We start from the raw sequence: 20,080 nt of genomic DNA, 5'->3' as shown, positions 1-20,080 counted from the left end.
GATGATTGCTTAAGCCCAGGAGTTCAAGACCAGGCTGTGGTGGGGAATTACCTACAAAGTAACTCTGCAGATGACTGAAGAACGTTTATACACACATAATATATATCGCTACTGTTATAGTGGGAGGTCCTAACTTCAGAATCTGTAATTTGAGGCCAGCATGGCTACATCAAGACCCTACCTTAGAAAACAAAACCAAGTTGGGTGGTGGTGGTGGTATACTTTTAATCCCAGCACACAGGAGGCAGAAGCAGGCCAATCTCTGAGTTCAAGGCCAGCCAGGTCTACAGATCTAGTTTCAGGACAGCCAAAGAAAAGAATCTCTACATTGATGAGGCTTATTAATCCCACCAGCACCCAGTTCCAATAATCTTTCTTTTCGTTCTTTCTTCCTTCCTTCCTTTTTTTTTTTTTTTTTTGTTTTGTTTTTGTTTTTGATTTTTCGAGACAGGGGTTCTTTGTATAGCCCTGGCTGTCCTGGCACTCACTTTGTAGACCAGGCTGGCCTCGAACTCAGAAATCCGCCTGCCTTTGCCTCCCGAGTGCTGGGATTAAAGGCATGCGCCACCACGCCCGGCTCAATAATCTTTTTTAAGATTAAAAAATCATTGGGATCAGAGAGGTGGCTCAATGGTTAAGGCCACTTGCTCTGGCAGAGGACCCAGCTCCCATTCCCAGGACCCACTTGTAACTTTATCTTCAGGTGATCCTGAATTCTCTTTTGTCGTTCACAGGCTTCAGGTACATATGAAGTGTACAAACATACATACTGGGAATATGCAGGGGTGGGGAAAGGATAGGGGATTGGGGGGAGATGGAGGCTGTTCTCTGTGACCACCAAGGCCAGCAGAGTGTCATACACTGGAGACAGGAAGGAAATTCAGTTCCACAGGAATCAGTGGCTGGTGTTGGTTCAAATTTTAAGAGTCTGACCCTGCGTAGTTTTACTTTAGGTATATTTAAGCACAGTACAAATTGGAAAAAAAACAAAAAAGTTTCCTGGTGATACTTAACTCAATCCCATTTGCACAGCAAAGCTTCAAACATGACTGCATCTAAACTATTGTAAAGTTCAAGTGGCATCTTCCATGAAGATACGTTCTACGATTAACTGATTCAACATAAAGAAGCTAATGATAAAGGTCTGGGGAGAAGCCGGGTGGTGGTGGGGCACACCAGCACTCGGGAGGCAGAGGCAGGTGGATTCCTGAGTTCGAGACCAGCCTGGTCTACAGAGGGAGTTCCAGGACAGCCAGGGCTATACAGAGAAACCTGGCTGTTACACAGAGTGAACAACAGCAACCAAACCAAAGCTGCGTGTGTATGTGTGTATCTGTGTACATGCAAGTGTGAGTATAGAGCCCAAAGGACAACCTTGAGTGCCATTCCTCATGTGCCATCCACCTTTGAGACAAGGTCCATCATTGGCCAGGAACTTACCAGTTAAGTTAGGCTACCGAGCTAGGGCATTCTAAGGAACCACCTGTCTCTGTCTTCCCAGAGCCAGGATTACAAAGGCAACACCACCACACCTGTCTTTTTCTATGGTTTCTGGGGGTTGAACCTCCAGCCTTTGTTCTTGAGAGGCAAGCACGTTACTGGCTGAACTGTCTTGTCCGTCCCTCTACAGAAATTTGATACATGAATGTCCTAGGTGAGGGGCCAAGGTTCCAGAGCAGAGAGAAAGAAAAACAAACTAGACATGGCCAGGGCTAAGGAAGTGGGCGAGTGGGTGAGAATAGTGGAGATAGCATTCATAGCAAGACATAGAGAATTGAACAGACAGAGACAGACAGATAGGAGGAAGAGCTCGACAAATCCCATGGTTTACAAGGAGGCCAAGTAGCTGGGGGAGGGAAGGGCCAGATGCCAGTGTGGACTTTGAAATGTGTAACAGGGTACTTGTGTTATGAAAGGAGCCTGGTGTCCAGTATGAGCTTTGATGTGTTGATAGGCACCATGGGTAGTCATATGTCCCTTCAGACAGAGATAAGGGAAAGGACTCCTTTGGGCAGATGGGAGCTGATTCCCTGAGAAATGCTGGCTTTAGGTAGCATCCAGAATCCTATAGTCCATCTTGAGCTCACTTCTAGACATACAGACATCCCGAGTCCTAACAAATGTAATATAAACTTTATTAGTAAAGTGTCACTCACAGTTTCCATTTCCCGAGGAGAGACTTTGGGAGGGAGGAAGATAATTTCGTCCCAGATTCCAGTATGTTTCTTTCATGTGTCTTCTAAGACTGCCTGTCCTGGAGTGGGCTGGCCCTCGCACCCTATAGCAGGGAGGAAGGGGGAAAGGCAAACAACCAAGGATGTTAAAAAGCCCGGCCTCCTTGCTAGCAGCTTGAAGGTAACCATTTCCAACAGAGGTTACCGATGTTTATCCTATGGCATACAAATGCTTGCATTGGGAAATAGAAGCTGGAAATTCCTTCATAAAGGAAAAAGGTCATTCTGCCCAGACCTCTGGGTTGGGAATGCCACCATGACGGTTTCAGTTGAGACTCTCCAGCTGTTTCTGCTGGATGGTGTAAGCCCTTGATTCAGTATATTACCTTTGCCTGCTCTCTCAGCTGGGCTCTCTACTCCAGTCCAGAAGTGTGAGCTGGCTCCTTTGAGGCCGACGATACAGGTGTTTGTGAGTCACCTGATGCAGTGCTAGGATGGAACTCTGGTCCTTTGATAGAACAGTAAAGGCTCTTATGTGAGCAGCTCTCCAGTTCCTTTGCCATCTTCTGAGTGGCTACTCCCTGCTGCTTACTATCCTGCCTGCTGGCATAAAGGACTGGATGGATAAAGTGCCTAACTTCCTTAAGGTTGTCTCGAGAGTCATATTTTCTGACCTTTGACTACTCTACACAAAGCGTTGTTATTATGCAGTGGGCAGTGGAAAGGAGTAAAGAGATAAATATGATTTTCTCTTACATTTTTTTATTATTATTATTGTGTGTCCACATGATATGTGTGTAAGGGCCAAGGGCAACAATCTATTAAGCATGCAGCTCAGCTAAGATAGTCAGTTGCACCTGGCACACGAAAGCATTTTCAACGTAAGATATTTCAAGTTTACAACAGATTTATCATTACACACTGCATCATAAACTAAGGAGCACCTGTATTTAAAAACAAGCTAAGGGGGCTGGAGAGATGGGTCAGAGGTTCAGAGCACTTTCAGTTCTTGCACAGGACCTTGGTCCAGTTCCACATGGCATATCCAACTGTCTATTCTCCATGAACACCTGCACATGTATGTTGCATATTATATACACTCAGGCTTAAACACATACACATAAAATAAATCTAAAAAAAAAGCAAACTAAGGTCATAATTGTATTTAAATTTACCTTTAAATAAGCTTAGGGCTTGGGCTCTGGCTTAGTGGGTAGAGCGCTGGTCTGGATGTCCTAGGTTCAACCTAGCACTTGGAAATAAAATTGCTCATATCTTTACTGAGCATGGTGGCATATACATAGTACCTCAGCACTCAGGAGGCTGAGGCAGGAGGAGCATCTTGAGTTCAAGGCTAGCCTGAGCAACACATTGAGACAAAAAGATCTTGGTGGTTCAAGGCTGGTGATCACAGTGGCTAAAAGGCAGAGACAGGAGGATCAGGAGTTCAGTGCCAGCCTCAGCTACATGGTGAGTTTGAGGTCAGACGGAGCTATAGGAGACCCTGCTTCTAAATAAGTGAATGGATGGATAGATACATGGAAACTTTAAAGCATGATGTCCCCTCATGTCCTCCTCATCACTAGCGAGGCTGAGGCAGGAGATTCTGCAGCTTAGCATGAACTAAATAGGGTGACCCTATTTTTGTTTGCTTTTTGTTTTATCTTATTTTATTTTGTTTGTTTGTTTGTTTGTTTTGAGACAGTCATTACCCTGGAACTCACTATGTAGACCAGGCTGGTCTGGAATTCAGAGATCTGCCTGGCTCTCTCTCCAAGCACTGGCCTAGCTGTTATTTTTTTGTTCTTCTCTCTCTCTCTCTCTCTCTCTCTCTCTCTCTCTCTCTCTCTCTCTCTCTCTTCCTTTCTTTCTGGCACTACTCCTTGGCCTTCTGACCAAGTTCCAGTGTGAAAAATGAACTTGTAGTTTAGTTCCAAGAGATTTCACTTCAGTTTGCCTGATTGCTAATATGAACTATTTAAGTCACTCTAAGGACTGCAGTGGCTAACACCCTGTGGCGTGAAGCTAACAGTGCTTAAGCTCTTCTCAGGCTTAGAGCCTGGCTCCCTTTCCTTTGGTGGTGACAGCTGTTGTGGACTTTGCAGAACCTTGAGCTATTTGGATCCTGCTTCCTCCCCAGGATTAGATTACAGGTAACCCTGAGCTGGAGGCGTGTTTTGGACAGGCTAGCTTTTGAAATGTGTAAGAAAGAAATTCTTTGGCAGCAGAACTCCTACACTACTGCTGGCAATCTCTATTGCCTTAATTTACCAGATCTGTGGAAGCCGCTTTGCTTTGAGGGGTGGGGGAAATTAATTTAGAGCAAACACCCTCCCCCTAACCCACAAGGAAGCAACTGCCTTAAGCAAACAAGATAATAGCCTCAGGCTATCTAGATCTGAAGATTCTGACTTGTGGGTTACAGCTCGGAGAATCTATCTACCTGAATGTGGCCTTTGGGCTCCTATCTGTCTGCCTCTCCTCCCAGTGAGCAATCACCTTCTGGAACTAGCAGCTTAAAGGAAACCCAGAAGATTACCCTGGAGGCCGGGCTTGTCTCATGTTTGCTCTAGAGGCCAAGAACTGCCAGCTCTGAAAATAGGCCACGGGTGACTGGCAGTCCCTCCGAGGCTCATAGGAAGTAGCTACAAAGGTCACGGGAAGTTTTTAACGACTCAAAGCTAGTGAATGGCCGGCTCTGAGGAGCTGCTTCATTTGGAATGTGACACGGGCACTTGGAGAAGCAGCCGTGTGTACAGGATGGCAGGTGTTGAGATGCCAGCCTAATGCTTCAGCCCCATGGAAGAGCTGGCTTTGGCCCTGTTGTGCAAATGGCTCCTTATGGGCAGAGGAGTTGCCTGGCAGGGCAGCAGAAGGAAGGTCTTGGAAGATGTGCTGCACTGGCTTTAGAGACCCACTTCAGTATTCCCAAGAGGACACAAATAGGCTTTGGATTTCTCCTTCCTTTCCTTTCCCTTCCCTTCCCCCACTTCAAGGTTGAACCTAGAGCCTCATACAAGATAAGCAGAATCGCTATGTTCCCCCAACAATGCACCCCCAAAGTTCCTGATTCTCCTATCTCTGCCACCTAACTGCTGGGATTTCGGATGTGTGTAACACACAGAGTCTTGATAAATTATCCAGCTTGTCCTTCAGGTTCCTTTGGAGCCCAGGCATTCCTTTTTTTTTTTTTTTCTCGAGACAGGGTTTCTCTGTATAGCTCTGGCTGTCCTGGAACTCACTTTGTAGACCAGGCTGGCCTGGAACTCAGAAATCCACCTGCCTCTGACTCCCAAGTGCTGGGATTAAAGGCGTGCACCACCACACCCGGCTCCAGGCATTCCTTGAATTTATACCACCGTCTGCTTTATTCTCCCAAGTGACTGAAATTATAGATGTCTGTCAGCAGGCCTGGCTGAGTTCATTTCAACCAGAAGATACTGGGATTCCAAGTAGGAAACATAAATGTTTCTTTGTGTCTCTGTCTGTCTCTCTCTGTGTGTGTCTGTCTGTCTTTCTCTGGAGAGACAGTTTATTAAGAATGAGAAAGACACTCTGGAGAAGCTAGATAAAGACATCTGCTCAAGGCCTTAAAACGTAGACTTTGGGGGATTGTCATCAATGATACTACCTTATGCTATTAAGAATGCCATTTCACTGACCCAACTCTTTTTTTTTTTTGTTTTTCGAGACAGGGTTTCTCTGTGTAGCCCTGGTTGTCCTGGAACTCACTTTGTAGACCAGGCTGGCCTCGAACTCAGAAATCTGCCTGCCTCTGTCTCCCAAGTGCTGGGATTAAAGGCGTGCACCACCACACCCGGCTTCAAAAGCATTTTTTATTAATGTAGTTATATATGTGAGTTAGGGGCAGGGCACACTGTGGAGGCCAGAGGGCTGGTATGTGGAGTTGGTTCTTTTCCTCCACCTTCTGTGTGAATTCCTAGGATTGAAGTTTGCATTGCCAGGTGTATATCAAGTTGCTTTTCCTGCTGAGCCAGCTCACTAGCCCCTCATCTTCAATTTCAATGCCTCTTCTAGAAAGATGCTGGAACTGCAAATGTAACCACACGTGGGCCTGTCTTTTTTTTTTTTTTTCTTTCCTGTTAGTGCTGGGGATTGAACCCAGGGCCTTGGTTGCTCAGCAGTGCCTTGCCATTGAGCTACACACCCAATCTACGGTCCCCATCTTCTCAGAAGTCATAGCTTAACATGAAGGACAGATTTAAATAAACACACCTGCAAGTAAAACTGTGACGATGACTACAACAGGGACAAAGGAGATAATAAGAAAATGAAGGACGAGAAGGGATGGCTGGCTACCTTCTCAACATCTGATGTGTGAGTGTTTAAGCCAGAGCTGAGTTCCTAAGAGTTAGCTTACAGGTGGAAAAAAGGGAAGAGGAGGCAGTTGTGCAAAGCCTCCGAGGCAGGAAAGAGCTTGGTGTGCATGAGGAACTGAGAGAGGACAGGGATGAGGAAGGCAGACAGGAGACCCGGGGTGAGAGTTGTGGAGCAAAAGGGGAAAGACTTGGGCCTCAAAGGCTGGCAAGGTTTACATTTTATTCCTAGCAAAATGGAAAGCCATTGAAAATTGTCATCAGTAGCTATGCTCCAATGTTCAGTGACATTCTGGTCAGGATGTGAGAATGACTGCAAGTGTCAGAGGGTAACAGTGCAGAAGCCAGTTGGAGGTAGCTGCAATAGTTCTGGGTGAGCGATGGAGGTGACTGCGATTGTTCCAGTGGTGATAGATACAGAGAGAGGTGACAGAATTGTAATAGACGTGTTATTAGGTTGTCAGTGGGTAGCAGAAGTATAGGAGATACAAAGAATGACATCCAAAGGGAAAGGAAATCATCCAACAACTGGGATGCCTGTATTCTCACGTTCCAGGTAATGAGGTTCACAATAGCAAGATATAGAATATAGAGGTGTCCCCTGACAGAAGTGGGTAAGGAAAGTGCAGGACATTAGCCAGCCTGATTGCACACACTTCTAATTCTAGCCCTTGGGAGGTAGAAGAAGTAAGTCACGGTTATCTTTGCCTGCATAACAAGTTTAAAGAAAGCCTGGGATTCATGAAACCCTGCTCAAAACAAGGAAAAATGAGCTTGGGGTGCAGCTCCGTTGGTCAAATGTACGTGTAGCCTTCATGAACCCCTGGGTTCTATCTCTAGCACTATAGAAACCAGATTTCAGTGAGTGGAGTCAGGAGGATCAGAAATTCAAGGTCGTTTGTCTACATAACAAATTCAAGGCCAGACTGGGAAAGAGAAGACACCTCCCCTTTGGGGAAAAAAAAATATTTAAGAGACATGCCTTCTGAGGTAACACACATACTTAGTCTAAGCACTCCATGAGAAGGGTCAAAAAAACAGGCTGATCTCTCAATTCGAGGCTAGACTGGTCTACATAGTGAGTTTCGGGGCAGAAAAGATTATGTAGAAAGATCCTGTCTCAAAAAACAAAAACAAAAAGCCAAAGAAAACAACCAACTAACCGTCAGGAACTAGCCTCAGCCTGGAAAGGGGATCCTAAGGAAGGGGTATTTGGGAGAATGAAGTCAATTGAGTACAAGCTGACAGCTCTGTCTTACAGATATTTACATAGCTCTCCAGATAGCTATGTAAATAGCCCAGCCTTTCAAACCAAACCCTAGTTTTTTTATTTGTATATCAATTCAATCATTACCCCAGGTTCCATTAGACTATCCCATGAATCAGCATTTTATGACCTTAGCACAGGATTCTTAAAAGATAGCAAGTGAGAAGGCTGCTGAGATGACTCAGCAGATAAGAGCACAGACTGCTCTTCCAAAGGTCCTGAGTTCAAATCCCAGCATCCACAGGGTGGCTCACAACCACCCATAAGGGGTCGGATGTTCTCTTATGGGATAGCTGATAGCTACAGTGTAATTATGTATAAATAAATCTTTTTTTTTTTTTAAAGACAGCAAGTACTTTTTTTTAACACTGCAAATGAATTCAGAGATCTGCCTGCCTTTGTAAGCACAGACAATAAGCTAGCTGGGTGGGATCTTGCCCTGCAATCTCCACTATTTATCTATTTATCTCATTCCTTAATATCTTTCTGATAAGCTGGGTCATTAGTGCAGTTGTCTCTGTTTAGGTCTTTGAAGCTGCTCATACAATTCATATTGCATCTTTGTATTTTGCATAGTTGAGAAGCTATATTCTTTTTTATTATTTATTTATTTATTCGAGACAGAGTTTCTCTGTATAGCCCCGGCTGGCTGTCCTGGAACTCACTTTGTAGACCAGGCTGGCCTTGAACTCAGAAATCTGCCTGCCTCTGCCTTCTGAGTGCTGGGATTAAAGGCATGTGCCCGGGGAGAAATGATATATTCTTGAACTTATGTTTTCAGAGCTCTTTCCCACAGCCTGGGTTGTCCTGAAGGCCACAGTGTTTACCATTTTGTTAAAGAATATTAGACACACCCTCACCTCCCAGACTCCTGCTGCTTTTAATTATCATGGAGTCATTAAGCTTAGCAGGGAGAAATTTCCTGAAGAAGGAACATGAAGCAAAATATACTTATTATACAAACAAGTTTCATTCCCATAGCAACCGTAACACTCTGGGAGACCCATGTCCTGCTAGCTCTGCTCCAGGGGTGAGAAACCATCATGATGTACCTTCCAAGGCCATGCAGGACTCTACAACCAACCAACAACAAAAGAAGAAAATAGCCTGGCAATGGTGGCTCATGCCTTTAATCCCAGCACTCGGGAGGCAGAGGCAGGCGGATTTCTGAGTTCAAAGCCAGCCTGGTCTGCAGAGTGAGTTCCAGGACAGCCAGGGCCATACAGAGAAACCCTGTCTCAAACAAACAAACAAACAAACAAACAAACACAAAAGAAGACAATAATAGGGCTGGTTGAGAGCACTAGCTGCTCTTCCCAAGGATCCAAGTTCCATTCTCAGTATCCATATTGGATGTCTCACAAACACTTCATCTCAAGGTGGTCTAGTACCTCAGCCTTCTGTGTATGCTCACCTCACTCTCACCATACAATTTAAAAAACAAAATAAATCTTAACAACAACCAAGGTAGGCAGGGAGGTATGTATGGTTCTGTCTTGCAAGAAAGGAATGGGCTGTGGGGATGCGATTGAGAGTTATTAATGTACAAGCAGATGATAGCTACACCCATGGTAGATAAGGTTACCTGGGAAGAATATGTCATTGCATACACTAGAGGTGTTACCTTTGGTTTTTAGGCAGTGTGTGTGTGTAAGAGAGAGAGGACAAAAGAGTAACAAGGAGTAACAAAGAGGAGGAATTCTAAGACTACATAACTGAACATAATTGATAGAAAAGGTGTCTCAAAGAGAAAGAGATCATGGGTGAAGTAGAACAAACCTGAAGTCTCAGCACCCACTGGAGGATTGCCACAATTTTTAAAGCTATTCTGGGATATATAGTAGGTTCCAATCAGGCAAGGTGACATAGAGGGACATTGTCTGAAAAATAAATAATGGACTGGAGAGAATTGAGAGTCTTCAGAGGATCCAGGTTCAATTCTCATCACATACAGAGCAGCTTACACCTGTCTGTAACTCCAGTACCTGGAGGTGACAACCTCTTCTGGCCCCACAGGATAACAGACAGGCATGTTGTGCACAGACATGCATGAAGTCAAAACACTCATACATGTGAGTTGCCTTAGTTTGAAAAATTTGGTTGGGCTGGAGAGATGGCTCAGTGGTTAAGAGCACTGGCTGCTCTTCCATAGGTCCTGAATTCAATTCCTGACAACCACAGAGTGGCTCGCAACCATCTGTAATGGAATCCGATGCCCTCTTCTGGTGTGTCTAAAGACAGTGACAGTATACTCACACACATTAAATAAATAATTTTTTTAAAAAAATGAAAACTTTGGTTGAAGTCTGGGCTTTTCAAGTTTGTTTGTCTGTTTGTTGTCTTGAGACAGGGTGTTATATAGTCCAAGTTGTTTGGTTTTTGTTGTTGTTGTTGTTTTTGAGGCAGGGTTTCTCTGTATAGCCCTAGCTGTCCTGGAACTCACTTTGTAGACCAGGCTGGCCTCGAACTCAGAAATCCGCCTGCCTCTGCCTCCTGAGTGCTGGGATTAAAGGTGTGCACCACCACACACGGCTCCTACTGTCTTTTAAAACCCCAGTGCTGGCCTGTGGAATGGCAGGCAGGTACCAAGCCTGACCACCTGAGTTCCATCCTTGGGACCCACAGCATGCAACCAGAGAACCAACTCCATAATAAGATTGTTCTCTGACATCTGCTCTTTGTGCCATGATGTGTCCCTCACCCCCACAAATACATGTAATAGCAAAAAAAAAAAAAAAAAAAAAAAAAAAAAAAAAAAAGCCTGAGTGCATTGACCTTAGGACTTCAAGTAGTTGTGCATTTTAGACAGGACTTTGGAGGCAGCATGGAGGATGTGTTCATCCAAAGAAGGCTGTTGGAGGCTGCCAAAGCGGCATAGCTTAGAAAGAATGGGTGCCAGAGGAATGGAGGTAGGAATTTGACGTGAAACAGATAGGGCTTGGTGACTCATCATGGGTGACTCATCTATTCCCAATTTCCTAATTCAGATGGTTATGTGATGGCAGTGCTCGTAGTTTTGAGAGGGGCAGTTATAAAGGCAGAGGGCTCGTTTGGTTTTGGACACACTGTTGGTGTTTTTTGGTGAGCTCTCCGTAGAGATGCATGACAGGCCGATGGAGTCTCTGTTTGGTAAAAGGCATCTGACTGATGTGGGAGCTCAAAGCTAAGGGTGGAGCTGATCCTCCCAGAGTTGAGTGCAGCCAAGTGGGCACAGCTGTGGGGCTTAGGGTGCTGCCCTGCTTTTCAGGTGCTGCTTCACAACTGGTGCCACGGAGGAAGGCAGAGAGGTCTTAGTTACAGAGACTTGACAACTGGGAGAGCAAAATCCTCTGCAAGCTGAGGCAGTAGAGTAATTTCAGAAGGTGAGAACACCCACAGTGTCAAATGTGGCAGAGAGATGCTGAGAGGTAGTACTGAGGACAGTTCTGCAATGGTGGATGACAAGGTCAAGGGTTACTGTCAATTGAGCTCTCTGTGTGTGTGTGTGTGTGTGTGTGTGTGTGTGGTTAGTTTGCCACGAGTTGAGGAATGAGGAAGTACAGGCAGGCCAGGGGGAGACCCACTGTTTAAGAGGTGTGCATAAGGGGTCAGAAACACTTGATGGCTAATTGAAGAGGGCACTCTAAGTGGATGCTTGGCTTGACAGTTTTATTTATAGGACCAGGAGAGGCTTGCGCTTGTTTAAAATCTGCGAGGTAAATAACCAACTGCTAAGGAAGCTGGCAGGACTGTGTGCAGGCAGGGTTTGTTCAGCTCTACCCAGACTTCCTCAATCCTAAACTACTTACGTACTCCAGCACAAGTGAGCTAGGGAACACACGGAGGGCTGAAACCCAATGGGGAGCAGGAGCTGGGAAGTCACAGCTGTGGCTCATCGTCATTTACTGTGATGTCCACATTACCTGGTAAAAAGAATTTCGTGGTTGCCATCCAGCCCTTCACCACTGCGGTTGGAAAGCAGGATCAGCATCCTTATTGTTCCCATTGAAGTGTATTAGGGCCACGTATCTGGGGCACATTACCGACCCAAATGAGGTGTTACTCTCTGCTGCGGACCAAGAGGCAGGATGCTCCATGCCTTTGGTGGACGGTGCCCAAGTCTGGGAACAGGAGCTGAACACAAGCTGTTCCCTCCTCTAAGACAGTCAAGCAGCTAAAAGTTATGTTTGTAGGAAGGCAGGAGAACAATGATGGTCAGGTGTCTGGGATGCAGGTGAGGTAGACTCAAGAGTGGAAAGATGGCGGAGCTGGAGGCAGCAGGTGGCAGGCTCAGCTTCCCGCGTTCGACAGGGAGCGGAAGGCAGTGAAAACCAAAACCGCGATTTGAACATCCGGGCGAGGCAGTGCCCCAAGATAAATCTCCTGTGTAGGGACGTATTTAATTTGCTTCCAGCTCTGTCGGAAGAAACTCCTCACTGAGACCCGGCTGTCTTCCGTATGGAAGCTCTCGTGCCTACCTGACTGTTCTCTGTTCCACGCCCGTGGGCTGGGCCAGGAGTTCCATTGGAATTAAAGTGTTCTTTTTGGTATATGTGAGGATAAAGGAGGGAAAGAATCTGGGTCCAGAGCTAGGACTTTGCTCTCCACCTTGCCAGCTCAGGCGTCCTTTATGATTGCCACCCTAGACAAGTCTGCACTTACCACTGGGCCTCAGTGCCTTTGTTTAGAAAATGGGGATTTGGACTACGATCTCCTTGCGTGGGAAGCGACACCTAAGTTGATCGCCTCCCGCAAAATGAGTCCTGAACCCGCTAACAGTTCTCGATTAGGCGGGCTGGGGGCCCCGTAGGCGAGGAGGTGGGCGGGACCGGAGGGTCGCCCCGCCCCCTGACGGCCCCTCCGCGCTGGGCGCAGGGATGAGGCAATCACGTGACCTCACATCCGGCGCGGGAGTCCTGAGCTCGCGGGGCGCTCCCCGTGTGCCCGCCGGCCCTCCCCGCAGCGTGACCGGGCGCCGTGGCCGCGGGGAGGGGGTCCGCTTCGTCGCTGACCGCGGGAGACCGCTTCGCAGCACAGACCGTCCTCCTCCTCTGCCGGTCTTCCGCGCCGCGCTCCCTTGTTCTTGCCCTGCCCCGCTGCACACCACCGCCGCCGCCCCGGGCGCCGACAGCGGAGCGCGGACGCCCCTGAGCCCGGTGCGGTCCGGGCCCAGCCGCGTCGCCTCTGTTCCCACAGCCAGAGCCGCGACGCGTGGCGGCGGACCCTCGAGCCCGAGCGACCCGCGGCCGCCGGCGCCGGCCGTGGGTGATGGGGCTGGGCTGAGGGGAGGCGGCGGCGGTGGCGAAAGCGGCCCCCCGGCCCCCTGCGGCCTTTTGGCTGCCCGGGCCGGGAGGCCGCGGAGAAGGCAGCACGGCGGCGCGGCTGGTGAGTGACTGGGCGAGCGGGGTGTGGGGCGGGAGGCGAAGGTGATGGGGAGGTTGGAGGAGGCGAACAGCGTCGCCCGGGTGGCGGGTACCAGGTGGGTCTGTGGCTGCTTCCTCGACCCGAATCGGACATCACCTCTCTGGGAAGGGGTATGTGTGTGACAGGGAGAGGGGTGCGGGGACCCGGCACTGTCTGGGAGCACGTGTGGGTGCGGAGGTCTGGAGTGCACCCTCTGTGTGCCGGCCGGCCCCGCTAGGCCAGCCGCTCTAGAAAGTCCAGAAGGTGATGTGCCGGGAGCAAGAATGTGGGAAGGGCCCCAGATGGGTCCGTGCCGGTGCTGACTGTCCGAAGCCTAGTTCGGCCCCAGCCGCCAACGAGTAAATTACCCTATCAGCACACTCTACACTGATAACCGAAGTCCAGAAAGGAAAGCGGACTTGAGGTGTCAACACTCCAGATTAAGGGGAGAGAGGCAGGGCCGGGCCGTGAGGACTAGAAAAGCCCAGACCCTTTTTGCGCTACGTACTCTCTGGCCCCGCCGCCTTCACACAGACTGTGGGCCCCGATTGATAGCTTTTCTGGTGGGGTGTGGAGTTGGGAGTGGGGGAAGGAATAGCATTTGGCGACTGACAGTAACTGTTTGGGGCTTCCCAGTTTGGAAGGCTTTTGTGACAGGTGTTCATTGTTTATTTCCCCCTTAGGTCTGACCGAAGTACCCTAGGATCTTGGTGTCTGGATACATAAGAGGTATGAATCACTTACATAATTAGCTCCCAATCATTAATGTTTTAAAGCTATATTTAGTGGTTTGTATTAGTGCAAAATGAATGGGTCTGGAGTCATAAACCCAGAAATTTATGTGATTCTGAACTGAATGGAACACGTTTGAGTATGTTTGAGTATGTTAATGGTGATTTTTTTTGATCTGTGAAGCAGGACGTCAGGATTGTTTAAATCCAAGACATGTGGGGCCTTTTCGTGATGAATACAATTCTAGAGGGTTTGAGGCTAATGTGAAAGTTTATTATTTTATTTATTTTTACTTACATGTGTGCTTGAGTATGTATGTGAAAGGTGTGGATGCCCTCGGAGGCCAGGCCCTTTGAAACAGGTGGTTGTGAGCTGACTGCGGTGGTTAGGTCCTAAGAGCAGCATGCACTTTTTACTGCTGAGCCATCTTTCTAGCTCCAGTGCGATTTTATTCTGGAAGGGCCAGCACATCATTAAACGGGCTCCACCTTTGATTAGAACCAAACCTTTTTGCTAAAACTGGCATCAATTTTGTTTTCCTGGAATATATGTAGCATTCTTTTTGAGGACTGTTGCTTTGCCCAATAGGCTGTAGTTGCTAAGATAGATTGTGTGGACATCCCATCAGGGTTTAAACCAACAACAACTTCAAAAGTACATCAGTTTCTGGAAGTTCTTTTTGAGATAGTAAAATGATGATACTGCCTCAGCCTTCTGAGTAGTTGTATTACAAGCAGCACCACTGCGTTTAGCAGGGAGGAGGATACTTTTTATTCCTTTTCCTGGTATTAACATCTGCTCTCCCTTCCTCCCCCCCAGTCATTTGTCACTAGTTTAGGTTGAGGATGGAGTAGTTGAGATTTTTAAACATTGTTAGAACAGCAGTGCTTGTTTTGGTTATGGGATTAGGCAGAAAAAGTGATAATTTATATGTTTCATTTAAGTACAGTTGTAATTAGATGAAAATATTACGTGGCAGTGTAGTTTTGAAAACAAAGTTGATAAGCTTCAAGCTGATGGAGTGCTATGATTGATTTCTTAGCCCAGGCCAACCAGTAACAGAAATCGAAATTTTAATTTAGAATTAGTTTGAGATAATACAAATTCCTATATTGGCATTAAAATAGTTTCATAGATAGTAGAAAGAAAATCTCATGTCCTATGAAGTGCTTGGTTCTGTTATCAGATATTAGCACTAACATAGTTCAACATGTTTAGTTTGCCCCTAATAACCATGTAATACCAGTTTCCCAAATGATTCTTTTTTTAAAAAAATAATTTATTTTTATCTTGTATGCATTAGTGTTTTGCCTGAATGTATGTTTGTGTGAGGGGTCTGATCCCCTGGAACTGTAGTTGTGAGCTGCCATGTGGGTGCTGGGAATTAAACCCAGGTCCTATGGAAGAGCAGCCAGTGCTCTGCCGAGTCATCTCTCCAGTCCCAAATGTTTATTTTTCAAATATTGATTCTTCTGTGAATAAGTGTTGGGCTTGGGGATGTAGCTCAGTTGGTAAAGTGCTTGCTACTATGCCTGTGGCCCTGGGTACAATCCTGGATGTGGTGCCAAATGCTTGTCATTTGTGCAGGGGAATCAGAAGTTAAAGGCATCCTTAGCTACAGACTTAGTTTAGGGATGACCTGGGCTACATGAGACTCTGTCTCAAAGAAAAAGAAAAAACAAAGAATGTGTGTTGACAGTTACAGAAAATTGTAATAGAAAGAGTTCATGGGATTTGGGAGTCTGACCTGACTGATACTGATTTAACTTTGTCAGTGGCAATAGTTATTGAGATATTGTACTATGTACTAGGCCCTAAAGTAAATACTTGGTAGTTATTGAACTTTCTTTTCTAGATGAGGAAACAGGTTTTGCAATAAGTTCCTAGTTACATACTTACACAGACCAAGAAATAAGAACTTCTGTGTTGTAGACAGAATATTAAACTTAGATTGTGGTTGTCTTCAACGTCTTTAAACTGTTGCTTCTTAACTGTTCTTCTTTTTCCCTTTCTTGTTTCATTTCAATTTACAAAGAACAATATTTCTACGAGGCTTGAGGGCCCCTGAGTGCATGTGAAGTGGGGAGGACTCAGCTAGTTCTTCCTGGGTTCCTTTCTTATCCTATGCATTGTGTTTGGAAGATAAAATAGAATTTCAAGAGATCTTGATGATGATGGTCTTACAGGAAATGGATTCTGTGTTTTGTGATACGTGCCTTTGCATTCAGGGCTTCACAGAAGTGTAAGCAGACACTATTCAAAGCCATGTCCCAGCCCCTTCTGTGTTATTTTTTTGTTTTGTTTTTTGGAGACAGGGTTTCTCTGTGTAGCCCTGGCTGCCCTGGAACTCACTTTGTAGACCAGGCTGGCCTCGAACTCAGAAATCCGCCTGCCTCTGCCTCCTGAGTGTTGGGATTAAAGGAGTGCACCACCACACCCGGCTTCCCTTCTGTGTTTTTAAGTACAATTTTTGGTAGAGTCTCAATGCACTTGTCCTGGTTGGCTGGCCTTAGATTAAAAAGTTCCTGTCCAAGATTCCCAAGTAGCTGCGATTATAAACCTGTGACTTCAGGCTAGTAAAACGGGTTATTTGGTAGTATACTTGGTGGCCTACGCTAACTGTAAGTACTAAATATAAGACCTTGTGTGTGACTAGAGAGTACATTGAGCAGGAGTTAGTAGCTTAACATTTATTGACAAGAACACTCTTAAAATGGAGGTATGCTAAAAGTGGTTAATCTAGTGTCTGTTAAATTAATCTGTTAAATTGGTAGACTTGATATGCTCTAAAATCCTAGTGCTGAGTCGAATTCTGAACACAATAGTCTCCCTCTACACAGCTCCCACCCATGTAGTTTGACCTTCTGTGGTTTCAGTTAGTGATCATTCAGCTGGGGTTTGAAAATATTAAATGGAAAATTCCAGAAATAATCTAGACCAGTGGTTCTCAACCTTTGGGTTTCAACCCCTTTGGCAAACCTTTATCTCCAAAATATTTATATTACGATTCATAACAGTAGCTATGTGTTTTGAGTAGTGATAAAAATTTTATACTGTCCCATTGTTCTGACCTAGACCCTAGACAACTCTTGATCTAGCACATTCATTGCCTGTGCCTACTAGTTGGTTATTAGTTATTGTTGGTATCTTTACTTATATAGCTAGCAGTTCTGTTGTCCAAAGAAAAACTAGAAATTAATTCCTTTAGTTAAAGGTATTTGAAGAGAAAAAATAAAAGGAGTGATCACATCCACATAGCTTCTAGTATAGTATAATGTTAAGTTGCTTCACTATGGTTGATAATCTTACTGTGCTTAATTTATAAATGAAGCTTCCTCATAGTCATGTATGTATAGGAAAACAGTATATATGAAGTCTGGTACTACCTCAGTTTCATGAGGGTACTAGGAGTTCTTGGACTGTCCAGTTGGTTTAAGGGGGCTGTTGTATACCATAGCTGATCTGGTTAAATCTTGATCTAAGAGTTGGGTTACAGGATTTAACCTTTGACTTTTTTGTGACTTTCTGTTAATTGAAGCAAACTGGCCTACTATACAGAGTAACCATTGTAATCTTGAAAGCCATGTTCTTGGTTTCTTGAATTTTCTTACTTTGAGAGAGAAGTTCAGGATTTAGGTACATGTTTTAGTTTAGGCGGTGGTGGGGCACGCCTTTAATCCCAGCACTCCGGAGGCAGAGGCAGATGGATTTCTGAGTTCTTCGAGGCCAACCTGGTCTTGGTCTACAGAGTGAGTTCCAGGACAGCCAGGGCTATACAGAAAACCTCTCTCAAAAAACCAAAAAAAAAAAAAAAGTCTGGGCTGGAGAGATGGCTTAGCGCTTAAGAGCACTGGCTGCTCTTCCAGAGGACCTGAGTTCAATTCCCAGCAACCACATGGTGGCTCACAGCCATCTGGAATGGGGTCTGGTGCCCTCCTCTGGTGTGTCTGAAGAGCAAAGGTGGTGTACTCATATGCATAAAATAAATACATCTTAAAAAAAAAAAGTCAAGTGTTCTGGAATTATTTAATCTTAAATTTTTTTTATTTGTAACACATAAAAGTGTTTTTATAAATGTTTTACCTGCATGTATGTATGTATGTGTACCATGTGTGCCTAGTGCCTAAGGAGGCCAGAAGAGGGAGCATCCAACCCCTGGAACTGGAGTTATGAATGGTTAAGGTAACCAGTCTGTTACCATGCAACCCTGATAACTACTGTTCACTATTACAGGTCATATTGGGATCTTTGGCTATGCAGGTGCTAGGAGTTGAATCCAAGTTCTGCAAGAGCAAAGTGGGTCTTTATTGTTGTTGTTGCTGATTTTTTTTTTTTTTTTTTTTTTGGCATGAGGTTTCTGAGACAGGTTCCCTAGTCCTGGCTGTCCTGGAACTCACTTGTAGAACCAAGAGCCTTGAATTTACAGAGATCTCCTGCCTCTGCCTCCCAAGTGCTGGAATTCAAGGCATGTGTGCCACTACTCCTGGCCATAACAAGTGCTCTTAACTCCTGAGCTACCTCCTAGCTCTGTTTATTTTAATCATATGTGTTTATGTATCTTTGCTTGTCTGTGCATAGGAGGAGTCCAGGTACCTACAGAGGCCAGGAGGTATAGCTCCCTAGGAGTTGGAGTACAGGAAGTTGTGAGCTGCTTGGGTATTTGAAATCATACTTGGGTACTCTGGAAGAGCAGCGGGTGTGTGTTCTTAACCATCAAGCCTTCTTTTGGCCCCAACTTAATCTTGAGTAAAGTAGATATTTAAAAGATAGAATGTCTTGAAGTTAATGATAACCATTGATAAAATTAAGATAAAAAATTAGAGTTACTGCTATGAAAAGTAATGTGTATGGTTGGGCACAGTGCTGTGAGCCTGTAGTTCATGGTGAGGAGCCTGAGGCACAGAAATGATTGAGACTCTGGCTCAAAAACTCAAAACAGATTGGGTATAGTAATAATGATTTGTCATGTCAAGAGGCTCACACAAGAGGCTCACTGAAAATTCAAGACCAGTTTGGGCTACTACCTAACAAGACCCTGACTCAAAATAAAACAACAAAATAACAAAAAAAGGATAAAGTATCGTGAATTGACAAAAATACTGTACTACAATGATAGCTTAAAATTTATTTTTATGATACTTATACTTATTAGTGTAGAAAAATGGGAGTGAGGAAGAGATCTATTAAAAAATGCAATGCAGATATCTGAAGCAGAAGTTATTTGAGGATGGGAATTGCTGGAGAGTTCCACAGAACAATTGGAACACCAGATCTGTTAACATTTTAGACTAACCCACAGGTCATATTGTGACCTTTGGTAGAATTTGAGGTGGTGAAACAGCTTAAAATAGATCTTAGGGTATGAAACTAATTTGTTAATTAGAACTTCTTTATATTCTGTAAGTCTTCTCTTGGAATAAGCAATCAGGTAACATGTAGAATACTTATGAAAGAAAGTTTTAGACCGAATTGTACCTTAATAGTAGGTTGGATTTACTCTATTATTTAGTTTTTCTTGTTTTCTTTACAAAAGTATTGGGAGTTAAAGTAAAGGTGGAAGAGTAAAAAATAATAATGCTGAGAAATAACAGACTATTTAGACTGGCCTTTTCTTACAGAAGAAGTTGGTGTCTGGGGAGGGCAAAGGGTCTAGGTTGAATTCCTGTCTTTGTCAGGTAGGTGTTCTTTTGGTTAGGGTCTTTATTCTGCACTGTAACCAGCCTAGCAGAGGTGAAGATAGTCATTGGACTGTTGAAACAGTGAGCCCCCCCAAATTGTAGCTCCCCCAGGAATCTTATGTTTGGAGAAGAGAAAGCAAGCCTAAAGCCTAAGTCCTTATGGGGAGGGGAGGGAGGATGGATGGACGGCCACAACACTCCTCCCACTCCTCCCAGAAATTTACAACTTGACATACTTCCATAGAGATGAGAAAAAGGGTGGAACCATGACCTGGACTGGTTAGTAGAAATATGTAACTGTAGCCCTCTTCTTAAATGTTAACCTCATGTTAAGACCCAGAAGATAGACTTGGCCAGGGTCACTGGATCTCTTTGCCCCTCCTCACACTATTTGACTGCTTCAGTTTGATTATTGCATATATGTAGAGGAGTTTTGGTCTAGCAGTATGGCTGCTTTGATAAAAGGGTCTAGGGCTGTGTGATCTGCTGGAATGAAGATGCTCCTTTAGT

The 20,080-nt window shown here is 45.2% G+C and overlaps 1 protein-coding gene across 3 annotated transcripts in view; it reads left to right on the top strand.

Annotated features, from left to right (window-relative positions):
* Nucleotides 1–12,658: 12,658 nt before the first annotated feature.
* The window catches only part of Atp13a3 (ATPase 13A3), a 75,710-nt gene continuing 68,288 nt past the window's right edge, over nt 12,659–20,080 (top strand). For all 3 annotated transcript variants that reach the window (XM_021184510.2, XM_021184511.2, XM_021184509.2), the window contains exons 1-2: nt 12,659–13,142; nt 13,844–13,889. The gene's annotated coding sequence lies outside the window, so the exon portion shown is untranslated. The remainder of the gene's footprint in view (nt 13,143–13,843; nt 13,890–20,080) is intronic.

The sequence above is a fragment of the Mus caroli genome, unplaced genomic scaffold (genome assembly GCF_978045245.1).
Source record: "Mus caroli unplaced genomic scaffold, Mus_caroli_1 scaffold_17, whole genome shotgun sequence".
Taxonomy (NCBI): Eukaryota; Metazoa; Chordata; class Mammalia; order Rodentia; family Muridae; genus Mus; species Mus caroli.
Note: the sequence above shows the minus strand (reverse complement) of the source record. Positions and strands in the feature narration are given on the sequence as shown.